The sequence below is a fragment of the Syngnathus leptorhynchus genome, unplaced genomic scaffold (genome assembly GCF_054491065.1).
Source record: "Syngnathus leptorhynchus isolate UIUO unplaced genomic scaffold, UIUO_Slep HiC_scaffold_60, whole genome shotgun sequence".
NCBI classification, from domain to species: Eukaryota; Metazoa; Chordata; class Actinopteri; order Syngnathiformes; family Syngnathidae; genus Syngnathus; species Syngnathus leptorhynchus.
This window is the reverse complement of record NW_028232027.1, coordinates 55,001-72,500: the sequence shown is the minus strand read 5'-3', so window position 1 is coordinate 72,500 and position 17,500 is coordinate 55,001.

The following is a 17,500-nucleotide window of genomic DNA, read 5'->3' as shown; positions in this document are numbered from 1 at the left end:
CCATAGCTCCATAGCACCAGAGCTCCATAGCTCCATAGCACCAGAGCTCCATAGCTCCATAGCACCAGAGCTCCATAGCTCCATAGCACCAGAGCTCCATAGCTCCATAGCACCAGAGCTCCATAGCTCCATACTTCCATAGCTCCGGAGCTCCATGGCTCCATACTTCCATAGCTCCAGCCTGGCTGGCTGGTGGCTCCATAGCTCCATACATCCATAGCTCCATAGCTCCCTACTTCCATAGCTCCATAGCTCCAGAGCTCCAGAGCTCCATAGCTCCATAGCTCCATACCTCCAGAGCTCCATACCTCCAGAGCTCCATACCTCCAGAGCTCCAGAGCTCCATAGCACCAGAGCTCCATGGCTTCAGAGCTCCATAGCACCATAGCTCCATACCTCCAGAGCTCCAGGGCTCCATAGCTCCATAGCTCCATAGCTCCATAGCTCCATACCTCCAGAGCTCCATAGCACCAGAGCTCCATGGCTCCATAGCTCCAGCCTGGGTGGCTGGTGGCTCCATAGCTCCATACTTCCATAGCTCCAGTCAGAGAGTTGGCGAAAATTGCACTAAGTGCGAAAGCCCATTCATTTACAAGGGCGTGTCCGCCAGGCGGCGACATTTCCCCGTTACCGGTGGCTGCGCGGCGGGTGAGTGACAGAGCTTATCCGAGCGGCTGGAACTCTGCGCCGGCGTGGTCGAGCGTGAGGCCTCGGCCCTTTGGCTGCCTGGTACCTAAACCACTTCCATTGATCCAGCCACGGAGGGTGCTGGCTGGTGGCTCCATACTTCCAGAGCTCCATACCTCCAGAGCTCCATAGCTCCATAGCACCAGAGCTCCATAGCTCCATAGCACCAGAGCTCCATAGCTCCATAGCACCAGAGCTCCATAGCTCCATAGCACCAGAGCTCCATAGCTCCATAGCACCAGAGCTCCATAGCTCCATAGCACCAGAGCTCCATACTTCCAGAGCTCCATAGCTCCATAGCTCCATAGCACCAGAGCTCCAGAGCTCCATAGCACCAGAGCTCCATAGCTCCATAGCACCAGAGCTCCATACTTCCAGAGCTCCATAGCTCCATAGCTCCATAGCACCAGAGCTCCATAGCTCCATAGCACCAGAGCTCCATAGCTCCATAGCACCAGAGCTCCATAGCTCCATAGCACCAGAGCTCCATAGCTCCATAGCACCAGAGCTCCATACTTCCAGAGCTCCATAGCTCCATAGCTCCATAGCACCAGAGCTCCAGAGCTCCATAGCACCAGAGCTCCATAGCTCCATAGCACCAGAGCTCCATAGCTCCATAGCTCCAGCCTGGGTGGCTGGTGGCTCCATAGCTCCATACTTCCATAGCTCCAGTCAGAGAGTTGGCTAAAATTGCACTAAGTGCGAAAGCCCATTCATTTACAACGGCGTGTCCACAAGGCGGCGACATTTCCCCTTTACCGGTGGCTGCGCGGCGGGTGAGTGACAGAGCTTATCCGAGCGGCTGGAACTCTGCGCCGGCGTGGTCGAGCGTGAGGCCTCGGCCCTTTGGCTGCCTGGTACCTAAAACACTTCCATTGATCCAGCCACGGAGGGTGCTGGCTGGTGGCTCCATAGCTCCATAGCTCCATAGCACCAGAGCTCCATAGCTCCATAGCACCAGAGCTCCATAGCTCCATAGCACCAGAGCTCCATAGCTCCATAGCACCAGAGCTCCATAGCTCCATAGCACCAGAGCTCCATACTTCCAGAGCTCCATAGCTCCATAGCTCCATAGCACCAGAGCTCCATAGCTCCATAGCACCAGAGCTCCATAGCTCCATAGCACCAGAGCTCCATAGCTCCATAGCACCAGAGCTCCATAGCTCCATAGCACCAGAGCTCCATAGCTCCATAGCACCAGAGCTCCATAGCTCCATAGCACCAGAGCTCCATAGCTCCAGGGCTCCATAGCTCCATAGCTCCAGGGCTCCATAGCTCCAGGGCTCCAGGGCTCCATAGCTCCAGGGCTCCATAGCTCCAGGGCTCCAGGGCTCCATAGCTCCATACCTCCAGAGCTCCATACCTCCAGAGCTCCAGAGCTCCATAGCACCAGAGCTCCATGGCTTCAGAGCTCCATAGCACCATAGCTCCATACCTCCAGAGCTCCAGGGCTCCATAGCTCCATAGCTCCATAGCTCCATAGCTCCATACCTCCAGAGCTCCATAGCACCAGAGCTCCATGGCTCCATAGCTCCAGCCTGGGTGGCTGGTGGCTCCATAGCTCCATACTTCCATAGCTCCAGTCAGAGAGTTGGCGAAAATTGCACTAAGTGCGAAAGCCCATTCATTTACAACGGCGTGTCCGCCAGGCGGCGACATTTCCCCGTTACCGGTGGCTGCGCGGCGGGTGAGTGACAGAGCTTATCCGAGCGGCTGGAACTCTGCGCCGGCGTGGTCGAGCGGCTGGCCTCGGTAGTTGAGGTACCAGGGGTGGGGCAGGGAGCTCCAGGCGGGTCTTGTGAGAGAGTGAAGCCGAGCGGCTGGAACTCTCGGCCGGCCTGGTCGAGCGGCTGGCCTCGGTAGTTGAGGTACCAGGGGCGGGCTGGGGAGCTCCAGGCGGGGCTTGTGAGAGAGTGAAGCCGAGCGGCTGGAACTCTGGGCCGGCGTGGTTGAGCCACGGAGGGTGCTGGCTGGTGGCTCCATAGCTCCATAGCTCCAGAGCTCCATACTTGCAGCCACGGAGCTGGCGAAAATTGCACTAAGTGCGAAAGCCCATTCATTTACAAGGGCGTGTCCACAAGGCGGCGACATTTCCCCGTTACCGGTGGCTGCTTAGCGGGAGAGTGGCAGAGCTTATCCGAGCGGCTGGAACTCTGCGCCGGCGTGGTCGAGCGGCTGGCCTCGGTAGTTGAGGTACCAGGGGCGGGCTGGGGAGCTCCAGGCGGGGCTTGTGAGAGAGTGAAGCCGAGCGGCTGGAACTCTGGGCCGGCCTGGTCGAGCGGCTGGCCTCGGTAGTTGAGGTACCAGGGGCGGGCTGGGGAGCTCCAGGCGGGGCTTGTGAGAGAGTGTAGCCGAGCGGCTGGAACTCTGGGCCGGCGTGGTTGAGCAGCATGCCCGCGGAGGTGGCTCTTCCATAGGCACGGAGGGTGCTGGAGCTCCACACTTCCATAGGCAGGGAGGGTGCTGGAGCTCCACACTTCCATAGGCAGGGAGGGTGCTGGAGCTCCACACTTCCATAGGCAGGGAGGGTGCTGGAGCTCCACACTTCCATAGGCAGGGAGGGTGCTGGAGCTCCACACTTCCATAGGCAGGGAGGGTGCTGGAGCTCCACACTTCCATAGGCAGGGAGGGTGCTGGAGCTCCACACTTCCATAGGCAGGGAGGGTGCTGGAGCTCCACACTTCCATAGGCAGGGAGGGTGCTGGAGCTCCACACTTCCATAGGCAGGGAGGGTGCTGGAGCTCCACACTTCCATAGGCAGGGAGGGTGCTGGAGCTCCACACTTCCATAGGCAGGGAGGGTGCTGGAGCTCCACACTTCCATAGGCAGGGAGGGTGCTGGAGCTCCACACTTCCATAGGCAGGGAGGGTGCTGGAGCTCCACACTTCCATAGGCAGGGAGGGTGCTGGAGCTCCACACTTCCATAGGCAGGGAGGGTGCTGGAGCTCCACACTTCCATAGGCAGGGAGGGTGCTGGAGCTCCACACTTCCATAGGCAGGGAGGGTGCTGGAGCTCCACACTTCCATAGGCAGGGAGGGTGCTGGAGCTCCACACTTCCATAGGCAGGGAGGGTGCTGGAGCTCCACACTTCCATAGGCAGGGAGGGTGCTGGAGCTCCACACTTCCATAGGCAGGGAGGGTGCTGGAGCTCCACACTTCCATAGGCAGGGAGGGTGCTGGAGCTCCACACTTCCATAGGCAGGGAGGGTGCTGGAGCTCCACACTTCCATAGGCAGGGAGGGTGCTGGAGCTCCACACTTCCATAGGCAGGGAGGGTGCTGGAGCTCCACACTTCCATAGGCAGGGAGGGTGCTGGAGCTCCACACTTCCATAGGCAGGGAGGGTGCTGGAGCTCCACACTTCCATAGGCAGGGAGGGTGCTGGAGCTCCACACTTCCATAGGCAGGGAGGGTGCTGGAGCTCCACACTTCCATAGGCAGGGAGGGTGCTGGAGCTCCACACTTCCATAGGCAGGGAGGGTGCTGGAGCTCCACACTTCCATAGGCAGGGAGGGTGCTGGAGCTCCACACTTCCATAGGCAGGGAGGGTGCTGGAGCTCCACACTTCCATAGGCAGGGAGGGTGCTGGAGCTCCACACTTCCATAGGCAGGGAGGGTGCTGGAGCTCCACACTTCCATAGGCAGGGAGGGTGCTGGAGCTCCACACTTCCATAGGCAGGGAGGGTGCTGGAGCTCCACACTTCCATAGGCAGGGAGGGTGCTGGAGCTCCACACTTCCATAGGCAGGGAGGGTGCTGGAGCTCCACACTTCCATAGGCAGGGAGGGTGCTGGAGCTCCACACTTCCATAGGCAGGGAGGGTGCTGGAGCTCCACACTTCCATAGGCAGGGAGGGTGCTGGAGCTCCACACTTCCATAGGCAGGGAGGGTGCTGGAGCTCCACACTTCCATAGGCAGGGAGGGTGCTGGAGCTCCACACTTCCATAGGCAGGGAGGGTGCTGGAGCTCCACACTTCCATAGGCAGGGAGGGTGCTGGAGCTCCACACTTCCATAGGCAGGGAGGGTGCTGGAGCTCCACACTTCCATAGGCAGGGAGGGTGCTGGAGCTCCACACTTCCATAGGCAGGGAGGGTGCTGGAGCTCCACACTTCCATAGGCAGGGAGGGTGCTGGAGCTCCACACTTCCATAGGCAGGGAGGGTGCTGGAGCTCCACACTTCCATAGGCAGGGAGGGTGCTGGAGCTCCACACTTCCATAGGCAGGGAGGGTGCTGGAGCTCCACACTTCCATAGGCAGGGAGGGTGCTGGAGCTCCACACTTCCATAGGCAGGGAGGGTGCTGGAGCTCCACACTTCCATAGGCAGGGAGGGTGCTGGAGCTCCACACTTCCATAGGCAGGGAGGGTGCTGGAGCTCCACACTTCCATAGGCAGGGAGGGTGCTGGAGCTCCACACTTCCATAGGCAGGGAGGGTGCTGGAGCTCCACACTTCCATAGGCAGGGAGGGTGCTGGAGCTCCACACTTCCATAGGCAGGGAGGGTGCTGGAGCTCCACACTTCCATAGGCAGGGAGGGTGCTGGAGCTCCACACTTCCATAGGCAGGGAGGGTGCTGGAGCTCCACACTTCCATAGGCAGGGAGGGTGCTGGAGCTCCACACTTCCATAGGCAGGGAGGGTGCTGGAGCTCCACACTTCCATAGGCAGGGAGGGTGCTGGAGCTCCACACTTCCATAGGCAGGGAGGGTGCTGGAGCTCCACACTTCCATAGGCAGGGAGGGTGCTGGAGCTCCACACTTCCATAGGCAGGGAGGGTGCTGGAGCTCCACACTTCCATAGGCAGGGAGGGTGCTGGAGCTCCACACTTCCATAGGCAGGGAGGGTGCTGGAGCTCCACACTTCCATAGGCAGGGAGGGTGCTGGAGCTCCACACTTCCATAGGCAGGGAGGGTGCTGGAGCTCCACACTTCCATAGGCAGGGAGGGTGCTGGAGCTCCACACTTCCATAGGCAGGGAGGGTGCTGGAGCTCCACACTTCCATAGGCAGGGAGGGTGCTGGAGCTCCACACTTCCATAGGCAGGGAGGGTGCTGGAGCTCCACACTTCCATAGGCAGGGAGGGTGCTGGAGCTCCACACTTCCATAGGCAGGGAGGGTGCTGGAGCTCCACATCCACACTTCCAGCCACTGCATGCTGGCACTTCCACCTTGCTTGCTAAGTCGGCGTGATCTTGCCCAAAAAGTCCCTCCTCACCTCCAGCTGGAAGTGGAAAAAAATCCTCCACCTGCTTGGCCGAGGTTCTGGAAGCCAGCAGCTCGCAGAATGTTGCCAAAGTTTCACTGGAAGGAAAAGAAAAGAGAAGACCGAGTGCGCATTTCACCTACCGCCGAATGTCCACAAGAGGGAAGTGTCACTCCGTCGCAGAATCTGCGCCGACGCACTCGGCACCCTTCGAATTTATGGTGCCGGTGCGGGTGTTCTGGGTGCAAAAAGGCCGCCCAAGTGGTAGAAAAAAATCAGACTTCGTCTCTTAGGTCGAAATTAATGCCAAGTTTTGAAATGCGCTGGCAGGGGTGGACCAGGGCCCGTTAGAAGTGCTTAGCCGAGGTCCTGGAAGCCTAACCCGGCGTGATCTTGTGCAAAAAGCCGCTGCTGAGCTCCAGCTGGAAGTGTAAAAAGAACCGGGCTGGATCAAAAAAAGAACCGGGCGGCCCGTTAAAATTGCTTAGCCGAGGTCCTGGAACCCTAACCCGGCGTGATCTTGTGCAAAAAGCCGCTGCTGAGCTCCAGCTGGAAGTGTAAAAAGAACCGGGCTGGTTCAAAAAAAGAACCGGGCGGCCCGGTAAAATTGCTTAGCCGGGGCTCTGGAAGCCTAACCCGGCGTGATCTTGTGCAAAAAGCCGCTCCCGAGCTCCAGCTGGAAGTGTAAAAAGAACCAGGCTGGATAAAAAAAGAACCGGGCTGGATCAAAAAAAGAACCGGGCGACCCGTTAAAATTGCTTAGCCGAGGTCCTGGAAGCCTAACACGGCGTGTTCTTGTGCAAAAAGCCGCTCCCGAGCTCCAGCTGGAAGTGTAAAAAGAACCAGGCTGGATAAAAAAAAGAACCGGGCTGGATCAAAAAAGAACCGGGCGACCCGTTAAAATTGCTTAGCCGAGGTCCTGGAAGCCTAACACGGCGTGTTGTTGTGCAAAAAGCCGCTCCCGAGCTCCAGCTGGAAGTGTAAAAAGAACCAGGCTGGATAAAAAAAAGAACCGGGCTGGATCAAAAAAGAACCGGGCGACCCGTTAAAATTGCTGAGCCGAGGTCCTGGAAGCCTAACACGGCGTGATCTTGTGCAAAAAGCCGCTCCCGAGCTCCAGCTGGAAGTGTAAAAAGAACCGGGCTGGATAAAAAAAAGAACCGGGCTGGATCAAAAAAAGAACCGGGCGACCCGTTAAAATTGCTTAGCCGAGGTCCTGGAAGCCTAACACGGCGTGATCTTGTGCAAAAAGCCGCTGCCGAGCTCCAGCTGGAAGTGTAAAAAGAACCGGGCTGGATAAAAAAAGAACCGGGCTGGATCAAAAAAAGAACCGGGCGACCCGTTAAAATTGCTTAGCCGAGGTCCTGGAAGCCTAACACGGCGTGATCTTGTGCAAAAAGCCGCTCCCGAGCTCCAGCTGGAAGTGTAAAAAGAACCGGGCTGGATAAAAAAAGAACCGGGCTGGATCAAAAAAGAACCAGGCGACCCGTTAAAATTGCTTAGCCGAGGTCCTGGAAGCCTAACCCGGCGTGATCTTGTGCAAATAGCCGCTCCCGAGCTCCAGCTGGAAGTGTAAAAAGAACCAGGCTGGATAAAAAAAAGAACCGGGCTGGATCAAAAAAGAACCGGGCGACCCGTTAAAATTGCTTAGCCGAGGTCCTGGAAGCCTAACCCGGCGTGATCTTGTGCAAAAAGCCGCTCCCAAGCTCCAGCTGGAAGTGTAAAAAGAACCGGGCTGGATAAAAAAAAGAACCGGGCTGGATCAAAAAAGAACCGGGCGACCCGTTAAAATTGCTTAGCCGAGGTCCTGGAAGCCTAACACGGCGTGTTCTTGTGCAAAAAGCCGCTCCCGAGCTTCAGCTGGAAGTGTAAAAAGAACCGGGCTGGATAAAAAAAGAACCGGGCTGGATAAAAAAAAGAACCGGGCGACCCGTTAAAATTGCTTAGCCGAGGTCCTGGAAGCCTAACACGGCGTGATCTTGTGCAAAAAGCCGCTCCCGAGCTCCAGCTGGAAGTGTAAAAAGAACCAGGCTGGATAAAAAAAAGAACCGGGCTGGATCAAAAAAGAACCGGGCGACCCGTTAAAATTGCTTAGCCGAGGTCCTGGAAGCCTAACCCGGCGTGATCTTGTGCAAAAAGCCGCTCCCAAGCTCCAGCTGGAAGTGTAAAAAGAACCGGGCTGGATAAAAAAAAGAACCGGGCTGGATCAAAAAAGAACCGGGCGACCCGTTAAAATTGCTTAGCCGAGGTCCTGGAAGCCTAACACGGCGTGTTCTTGTGCAAAAAGCCGCTCCCGAGCTTCAGCTGGAAGTGTAAAAAGAACCGGGCTGGATAAAAAAAGAACCGGGCTGGATAAAAAAAAGAACCGGGCGACCCGTTAAAATTGCTTAGCCGAGGTCCTGGAAGCCTAACACGGCGTGATCTTGTGCAAAAAGCCGCTCCCGAGCTCCAGCTGGAAGTGTAAAAAGAACCGGGCTGGATAAAAAAAAGAACCGGGCTGGATCAAAAAAGAACCGGGCGACCCGTTAAAATTGCTTAGCCGAGGTCCTGGAAGCCTAACACGGCGTGATCTTGTGCAAAAAGCCGCTCCCGAGCTCCAGCTGGAAGTGTAAAAAGAACCAGGCTGGATAAAAAAAAGAACCGGGCTGGATCAAAAAAGAACCGGGCGACCCGTTAAAATTGCTTAGCCGAGGTCCTGGAAGCCTAACACGGCGTGATCTTGTGCAAAAAGCCGCTCCCGAGCTCCAGCTGGAAGTGTAAAAAGAACCAGGCTGGATAAAAAAAGAACCGGGCTGGATCAAAAAAGAACCGGGCGACCCGTTAAAATTGCTTAGCCGAGGTCCTGGAAGCCTAACCCGGCGTGATCTTGCCCGAAATTCGGCCTCTATACTTCCATTTTAGGTACCAGGCGCTCATAGTGTGTTGGTCCCACTAGTCAGTGTACTGGTCCCACTCGCTAGTGTACTGGTCCCCCTAGTCAGTGTACTCATCCAGTTACCCCCCGTTTTCCAAAACACCATCGGCACGTATAAGGGGGGGACTCCTGAGAGAGATGAGGTATATGGCAGCGCAACACCAATCCGCTCCGCGCTGGTTCCCATGTCGGCTACGGATGAATAAAACCAGCCTGTCCCCCCTGGAGCTCACGAGACACGGAATTTTTTCTAAGTGCCAACGGCTCTTCCGAGCAAACGTGTCCGCTCCGGCTGGTTCCCCCGTCGGCCTCGAATGACGAAAAATGCCGGTCTCCGCCCGGAGCTCATGACAAACGAAAAATTTTCTAAGTGCCAACGGCACTAGCGAGCGAATGTGTCCGCTCGGCGCTGGTTCCCGGGTCGAACCCGGAAGACGAAAAACGCCGGTCTCCGCCCGGAGCTCATGACAAACGAAAAATTTTCTAAGTGCCAACGGCACTAGCGAGCGAATGTGTCCGCTCGGCGCTGGTTCCCGGGTCGGACCCGGAAGACGAAAAACGCCGGTCTCCGCCCGGAGCTCATGACAAACGAAAAATTTTCTAAGTGCCAACGGCACTAGCGAGCGAATGTGTCCGCTCGGCGCTGGTTCCCGGGTCGAACCCGGAAGACGAAAAACGCCGGTCTCCGCCCGGAGCTCATGACAAACGAAAAATTTTCTAAGTGCCAACGGCACTAGCGAGCGAATGTGTCCGCTCGGCGCTGGTTCCCGGGTCGGACCCGGAAGACGAAAAACGCCGGTCCTCGCCTGGAGGTCCCAGCAAAATCGGCGAAAAAACGACTAAGTGTCAACTTTCGAAAAAACGGCTAAGTGTCGACTTTCGAAAAAACGGCTAAGTGTCAACTTTCGAAAAAACGGCTAAGTGTCAACTTTCGAAAAAACGACTAAGTGCCCACGGCTCTGCGGGGCTTGTGAGTCCGCCCCGCGCCGGTTCGGCGGTCGGCCTCAAAAAGCAAAAAATCAGCCTCTCTCCCTGGAGCTCACCAAAAATTTGTCGAAATTTTTCTAAGTTCTCCTCGAGGTACCAGGGGGTGAGGTACCCGGGCTAAGGTGCAGTACCTTTTTTGGTCTTCAGGTGCGCCAGAGTACAATGAAATGGTCCCAGTAGTCAGTGTACTCATCGACTTTCCCCCCGTTTTCCAAAGCACCTCGTTTACGAGTATGGAGGAGATGGTGCTGGTCTCCCCACGGCGTCGGACACGCCGTCCTCGACAGCACAAGGTCGGATAGAAGACCTGGAAAGCGCCGTGGCACGCGCTGGAGGTGGGCACTTTGGCGAAAAAACGACTAAGTGTCAACTTTCGAAAAAACGACTAAGTGTCAACTTTCGAAAAAACGGCTAAGTGTCAACTTTCGAAAAAACGACTAAGTGTCACCTCTCTGAAAAAATGGCAAAGTGTCGCCTCTCTGAAAATTTTCTAAGTGCCCACGGCTCTGCGGGCTCGTGCATCCGAGCCGCGCCGGTTCTGCAACCGGCCTAGAATGACGAAAAATAACGGTCTCCTCCTGGAGCTCACAGCCAATTGTGGCGAAAAAGTGGCAAAGTGCCCACGGCTCTGCGGGCTCGTGCATCGGACCCGCGCCGGTTCTGCAGCCGGCCTAGAATGACGAAAAATAACGGTCTCCTCCTGGAGCTCACAGCCAACTTGGCAAAAAGTTTCTAAGTGCCCACGGCCCTGCCGAGCTTTGGCGTCCGCCCAGCGCCGGTTCCGCAGTCGGCCTCGAATGACGAAAAATAACGGTCTCCTCCTGGAGCTCACAGCCAACTTGGCAAAAAGTTTCTAAGTGCCCACGGCCCTGCCGAGCTTTGGCGTCCGCCCAGCGCCGGTTCCGCAGTCGGCCTCGAATGACGAAAAATAACGGTCTCCTCCTGGAGCTCACAGCCAACTTGGCAAAAAGTTTCTAAGTGCCCACGGCCCTGCCGAGCTTTGGCGTCCGCCCAGCGCCGGTTCCGCAGTCGGCCTCGAATGACGAAAAATAACGGTCTCCTCCTGGAGCTCACAGCCAACTTGGCAAAAAGTTTCTAAGTGCCCACGGCCCTGCCGAGCTTTGGCGTCCGCCCAGCGCCGGTTCCGCAGTCGGCCTCGAATGACGAAAAATAACGGTCTCCTCCTGGAGCTCACAGCCAACTTGGCAAAAAGTTTCTAAGTGCCCACGGCCCTGCCGAGCTTTGGCGTCCGCCCAGCGCCGGTTCCGCAGTCGGCCTCGAATGACGAAAAATAACGGTCTCCTCCTGGAGCTCACAGCCAACTTGGCAAAAAGTTTCTAAGTGCCCACGGCCCTGCCGAGCTTTGGCGTCCGCCCAGCGCCGGTTCCGCAGTCGGCCTCGAATGACGAAAAATAACGGTCTCCTCCTGGAGCTCACAGCCAACTTGGCAAAAAGTTTCTAAGTGCCCACGGCCCTGCCGAGCTTTGGCGTCCGCCCAGCGCCGGTTCCGCAGTCGGCCTCGAATGACGAAAAATAACGGTCTCCTCCTGGAGCTCACAGCCAACTTGGCAAAAAGTTTCTAAGTGCCCACGGCCCTGCCGAGCTTTGGCGTCCGCCCAGCGCCGGTTCCGCAGTCGGCCTCGAATGACGAAAAATAACGGTCTCCTCCTGGAGCTCACAGCCAACTTGGCAAAAAGTTTCTAAGTGCCCACGGCCCTGCCGAGCTTTGGCGTCCGCCCAGCGCCGGTTCCGCAGTCGGCCTCGAATGACGAAAAATAACGGTCTCCTCCTGGAGCTCACAGCCAACTTGGCAAAAAGTTTCTAAGTGTCACATCTCTGAAAAAACGGCTAAGTGTCGACTTTCGAAAAAACGGCAAAGTGTCACATCTCTGAAAAAACGGCTAAGTGTCGACTTTCGAAAAAACGGCTAAGTGTCAACTTTCGAAAAAACGGCTAAGTGTCGCCTCTCTGAAAAAACGGCAAAGTGTCAACTTTCGAAAAAACGACAGAGTGTCGCCTCTCTGAAAAAACGACTAAGTGTCGACTCTGAGAAAATGGCAAAGTGCCCACGGCTCTGCGGGCTCGTGCATCCGACCCGCGCCGGTTCCCCAGCCGGCCTGAAATAAGGCAAAACCAGCCTCTCCGCCTGGAGCTCAGAGCCAACTTGGCGAATATTTTCTAAGTGCCCACGGCTCTGCGTGGCTACGGCGTCTGCCCAGCGCCGGTTCCTGGGTCGAACCCCGAGGACGAGGAATGCCGGTCTCCGCCTGGAGGTCCCAGCTTAATCGGCGAAAATTTTCTAAGTGCCCACGGCTCTGCCGGGCTCGTGCATCCGACCCGCGCCGGTTCCCCAGCCGGCCTGAAATAAGGCAAAACCAGGCTCTCCCCCTGGAGCTCAGAGCCAATTGTGGCGAAAAAACGACTAAGTGTCAACTTTCGAAAAAACGACTAAGTGTCAACTTTCCAAAAAAACGGCTAAGTGTCGACTTTCGAAAAAACGGCTAAGTGTCAACTTTCGAAAAAACGACTAAGTGTCGCCTCTGAAAAAACGACTAAGTGTCGCCTCTCTGAAAAAACGACTAAGTGCCCACGGCTCTGGGGGGCTTGTGAGTCCGCCCCGCGCCGGTTCGGCGGTCGGCCTCAAAAAGCGAAAAATCAGCCTCTCTCCCTGGAGCTCACCAAAAATTTGTCGAAATTTTTCTAAGTTCTCCTCGAGGTACCAGGGGGTGAGGTACCCGGGCTAAGGTGCAGTACCTTTTTTGGTCTTCAGGTGCGCCAGAGTACAATGAAATGGTCCCAGTAGTCAGTGTACTCATCGACTTTCCCCCCGTTTTCCAAAGCACCCCGTTTACGAGTATGGAGGAGATGGTGCTGGTCTCCCCACGGCGTCGGACACGCCGTCCTCGACAGCACAAGGTCGGATAGAAGACCTGAAAAGCGCCGTGGCACGCGCTGGAGGTGTCACTGTGGCGAAAAAGTGACTAAGTGTCAACTTTCGAAAAAACGGCTAAGTGTCAACTTTCGAAAAAACGGCTAAGTGTCAACTTTCGAAAAAACGGCTAAGTGTCACCTCTCTGAAAAAACGGCAAAGTGTCAACTTTCGAAAAAACGACTAAGTGTCAACTTTCGAAAAAACGACTAAGTGTCACCTCTCTGAAAAAATGGCAAAGTGTCAACTGCGAATGTGGTGGTGCATGGAAGGAAGTGGAGGACGGCCGCCTCCTTAAACACAGGCCGAAAAGGAGCGTCAGGGCCGGCTCCTTAAACACGGACCGAGTGTCGCCCTTAACACAGACCAAGCGGAGGACGGCCGCCTCCCTAAATACAGGCCGAACCGGAGCGCGAGGGCCGCTCCTTAAACACGGACCGAGTGTCGCCCTTAACACAGACCAAGGGGAGGACGGCCGCCTCCTTAAACACAGGCCGGAGAGGAGCGTCAGGGCCAGGCTCCTCAAACATGGACCGAGTGTCGCCCTTAACACAGACCAAGGGGAGGACGGCCGCCTCCTTAAACACAGGCCGGAGAGGAGCGTCAGGGCCAGGCTCCTCAAACATGGACCGAGTGTCGCCCTTAACACAGACCAAGGGGAGGACGGCCGCCTCCTTAAACACAGGCCGGAGAGGAGCGTCAGGGCCAGGCTCCTCAAACATGGACCGAGTGTCGCCCTTAACACAGACCAAGGGGAGGACGGCCGCCTCCTTAAACACAGGCCGGAGAGGAGCGTCAGGGCCAGGCTCCTCAAACATGGACCGAGTGTCGCCCTTAACACAGACCAAGCGGAGGACGGCCGCCTCCCTAAATACAGGCCGAACCGGAGCGCGAGTGTCGCTCCTTAAACACGGACCGAGTGGAGGACGGCCGCCTCCTTAAACACAGGCCGAACAAAATGACACAAAGTGTCAACTGCGAATGTTGTCCATCCAAGGAAGGAGCGTGATGCCCGGCCGGCTCCTTAAACACAGGCCGAGAGTCGCCCCGGACGGTCCGCCTCGCGGCGCCCGCCCGCTCGGATAAAATGACACAAAGTGTCAACTACGAATGTTGTCCATCCAAGGAAGGAGCGTGATGCCCGGCCGGCTCCTTAAACACAGGCCGAGAGTCGCCCCGGACGGTCCGCCTCGCGGCGCCCGTCTGCTCGGATAAAATGACACAAAGTGTCAACTGCGAATGTTGTCCATCCAAGGAAGGAGCGTGATGCCCGGCCGGCTCCTTAAACACAGGCCGAGAGTCGCCCCGGACGGTCCGCCTCGCGGCGCCCGCCCGCTCGGATAAAATGACACAAAGTGTCAACTACGAATGTTGTCCATCCAAGGAAGGAGCGTGATGCCCGGCCGGCTCCTTAAACACAGGCCGAGAGTCGCCCCGGACGGTCGCCTCGCGGCGCCCGTCTGCTCGGATAAAATGACACAAAGTGTCAACTACGAATGTTGTCCATCCAAGGAGGGAGCGTGATGCCCGGCCGGCTCCGAAAACACAGGCCGAGAGTCGCCCCGGACGGTCCGCCTCGCGGCGCCCGTCTGCTCGGATAAAATGACACAAAGTGTCAACTGCGAATGTTGTCCATCCAAGGAAGGAGCGTGATGCCCGGCCGGCTCCTTAAACACAGGCCGAGAGTCGCCCCGGACGGTCCGCCTCGCGGCGCCCGCCCGCTCGGATAAAATGACACAAAGTGTCAACTACGAATGTTGTCCATCCAAGGAGGGAGCGTGAGGCCCGGCCGGCTCCGAAAACACAGGCCGAGAGTCGCCCCGGACGGTCCGCCTCTCGAGGCGCCCGCCCGCTCGGATAAAATGACACAAAGTGTCAACTACGAATGTTGTCCATCCAAGGAGGGAGCGTGATGCCCGGCCGGCTCCGAAAACACAGGCCGAGAGTCGCCCCGGACGGTCCGCCTCGCGGCGCCCGTCTGCTCGGATAAAATGACACAAAGTGTCAACTGCGAATGTTGTCCATCCAAGGAAGGAGCGTGATGCCCGGCCGGCTCCTTAAACACAGGCCGAGAGTCGCCCCGGACGGTCCGCCTCGCGGCGCCCGCCCGCTCGGATAAAATGACACAAAGTGTCAACTACGAATGTTGTCCATCCAAGGAGGGAGCGTGAGGCCCGGCCGGCTCCGAAAACACAGGCCGAGAGTCGCCCCGGACGGTCCGCCTCTCGAGGCGCCCGCCCGCTCGGATAAAATGACACAAAGTGTCAACTACGAATGTTGTCCATCCAAGGAGGGAGCGTGATGCCCGGCCGGCTCCGAAAACACAGGCCGAGAGTCGCCCCGGACGGTCCGCCTCGCGGCGCCCGTCTGCTCGGATAAAATGACACAAAGTGTCAACTGCGAATGTTGTCCATCCAAGGAAGGAGCGTGATGCCCGGCCGGCTCCTTAAACACAGGCCGAGAGTCGCCCCGGACGGTCCGCCTCGCGGCGCCCGCCCGCTCGGATAAAATGACACAAAGTGTCAACTACGAATGTTGTCCATCCAAGGAGGGAGCGTGAGGCCCGGCCGGCTCCGAAAACACAGGCCGAGAGTCGCCCCGGACGGTCCGCCTCTCGAGGCGCCCGCCCGCTCGGATAAAATGACACAAAGTGTCAACTACGAATGTTGTCCATCCAAGGAGGGAGCGTGATGCCCGGCCGGCTCCGAAAACACAGGCCGAGAGTCGCCCCGGACGGTCCGCCTCGCGGCGCCCGTCTGCTCGGATAAAATGACACAAAGTGTCAACTGCGAATGTTGTCCATCCAAGGAAGGAGCGTGATGCCCGGCCGGCTCCTTAAACACAGGCCGAGAGTCGCCCCGGACGGTCCGCCTCGCGGCGCCCGCCCGCTCGGATAAAATGACACAAAGTGTCAACTACGAATGTTGTCCATCCAAGGAGGGAGCGTGAGGCCCGGCCGGCTCCGAAAACACAGGCCGAGAGTCGCCCCGGACGGTCCGCCTCTCGAGGCGCCCGCCCGCTCGGATAAAATGACACAAAGTGTCAACTACGAATGTTGTCCATCCAAGGAGGGAGCGTGATGCCCGGCCGGCTCCGAAAACACAGGCCGAGAGTCGCCCCGGACGGTCCGCCTCGCGGCGCCCGTCTGCTCGGATAAAATGACACAAAGTGTCAACTGCGAATGTTGTCCATCCAAGGAAGGAGCGTGATGCCCGGCCGGCTCCTTAAACACAGGCCGAGAGTCGCCCCGGACGGTCCGCCTCGCGGCGCCCGCCCGCTCGGATAAAATGACACAAAGTGTCAACTACGAATGTTGTCCATCCAAGGAGGGAGCGTGAGGCCCGGCCGGCTCCGAAAACACAGGCCGAGAGTCGCCCCGGACGGTCCGCCTCTCGAGGCGCCCGCCCGCTCGGATAAAATGACACAAAGTGTCAACTACGAATGTTGTCCATCCAAGGAGGGAGCGTGATGCCCGGCCGGCTCCGAAAACACAGGCCGAGATTCGACCCCGGACGGGCCGTCTTCTCCCGGCGCCCGCCCGCGTACGCCCCCCATCCCCGGTCGCCCGTCTGCTCCCGGCGGGCCTCCGAGTACCCCCTCACCCAACTGACCGACTGGCACTCATGACCCGCCTTGGTAGGGCCTCCATCGGCCTCGGCTCGTCCGACGTCGGGTGGACGGTTCCTACCCACTGCGGGTCGCACTCTAGCGCCCCGGCCGCCGCGTGAGCGTGCGCTCCCCGCGCCGCCCCGCAGGCCCCGGCGCGACCGTACTGCGGCGAGACCGAGACGACCCGGTTTGGCATCCATCCCACCTAGCCACGATCCACGGAGGCCGAGCGAGCGGCTGAGTGTCGGGCGCCGCGCGTGCGAGCGTCCGCCGGCCGCGCCGGTCCTTCCGCGAATGTCGTTTCTCAAACCCTCCGGCTTGATAGCGGCGGCACCACGGGAAGCCGTCCACACACACCGTCCGACCTCTATCCGAAAAGCCTTCCCGACCAACCGCGGTCGCGGGGGCGTCTGTCGCTCCGCATCGGGGGGGCGTATGGCTTCCGCGCTACGCGCTGCGGGCTCGGGGGGGCCGCAACGGCTGAGTCTGACTCGGCCGGGGCGCAGCTTCCCTCCCGGCAGTCAGCAATAGTGCCGATCGCGCCTGCCACCAGCCCCCTCCCCGACGGGTTCGTCGGCGCCGGCTGGCCGCCGTCCGCCTTCGTTCCCCGAGGGTTCCCAACCAGCGCCGATCCAACTCCGCATCCTGGCCGCACGCAGTGCGTGCCTCGCGCGGGTAAGTCGCCGGCGCAGCGCCGCAGCTCCCGACCCCCGCGTACGGGAATAGTTGAGGGCCTCAGCGGGCCGCACCGACCGAGTCCGACTCGGGCCGGGGCGCAGATTCCCGCTTGGGTGACCGAACGTTCTCTGCTCGGGCCGGAGGGCCGACGCCCGTCCCCCCCCGTCGTCCCCCACGGACCGCCTCCGAGGCCACTTCGCACGGCTCATCCTCGGCTCCCTACCAATGCTTAATCGATGGGGCCGCCCGGCCGGATTCGCGCCACCCTGTCCACCGCGAGTCTCCCCAGACTAACCCGAGTTACCGCCCAGCTCGCCTAACCTTGCACTCGCTCTGCCAAACGGTCGTGTAGTCGGCGGGCCGTCCTACGGGTCGCCCTCCCTCCCCAAACGCGCGGCGGGATAGCGGCAAGGCGGCGGCGGCGGCCAGCGGCGTCGGGGCGCTCGCTCCGGAGAAGAGGCGTCTTACGAGGCCGGGCGCAGCTCCCTCTCGTTTAC